The sequence below is a fragment of the Egretta garzetta genome, unplaced genomic scaffold (assembly GCF_000687185.1).
Source record: "Egretta garzetta isolate BGI_Z169 unplaced genomic scaffold, ASM68718v1 scaffold1016, whole genome shotgun sequence".
NCBI lineage: Eukaryota > Metazoa > Chordata > Aves > Pelecaniformes > Ardeidae > Egretta > Egretta garzetta.
The window spans coordinates 6,115-6,640 of NW_009259873.1; the positions used below are offsets into that span (position 1 = coordinate 6,115).

At 64.6% G+C, this 526-nt stretch overlaps 1 protein-coding gene across 1 annotated transcript in view; it reads left to right on the plus strand.

The window, feature by feature from the left end:
• Positions 1-526, plus strand: part of LOC104127447 (zinc finger protein 665-like) — a gene marked incomplete at its 5' end in the record, with an annotated part of 10,179 nt that overhangs the window by 1,082 nt on the left and 8,571 nt on the right. The gene's annotated exons all lie outside the window — the stretch shown is intronic.

The window sequence follows — 526 nt, forward strand, 5'->3', positions numbered from 1 at the left end:
TCCCGTCCCCCCTCTCCCGCCACCGCTGTGGGGTGCCTTGGGTAGCCCCCATGCGCGATGGGTGCCCCCAAGCCGGTGATGTCCCCCGGTGGCACCAAGCCCAGCCCCGAGGACGTAGTTTTTGTAGGGTAGAGTAGGAAGGTAGGGTAGATAGGGGAGGATGGAGCTGGGGCTGGGGGGGCCGAGTGGGAATTGGGGAGGGGTGTCCCCTCCAGAAAATCAGACCTAATCCTGCCAACGGACACCAGGACATCCCAACTGGGCTCCTCCTCCGCGCGGAATCCAGGAGGAACCACCTCCGTGGGTGTCAGGGAGATGGTGGTGCCGAGCAGCTAGGGAGGCACGGGGGGGAGAAGGGGATGGGGTTGGGGGGCTCCTTGCCAAACTTAGAGACCCCAAAAATATCTGGGCTGGCCTCATCCCTTGACCACCCCACCTCCCCTGGTGCTGCCAGCCTTGACCGACGCCCTCCAGCCCTCCCAGCCGCGCGTGGGGCGTAACACCACCGTCTACCAATGACACAATG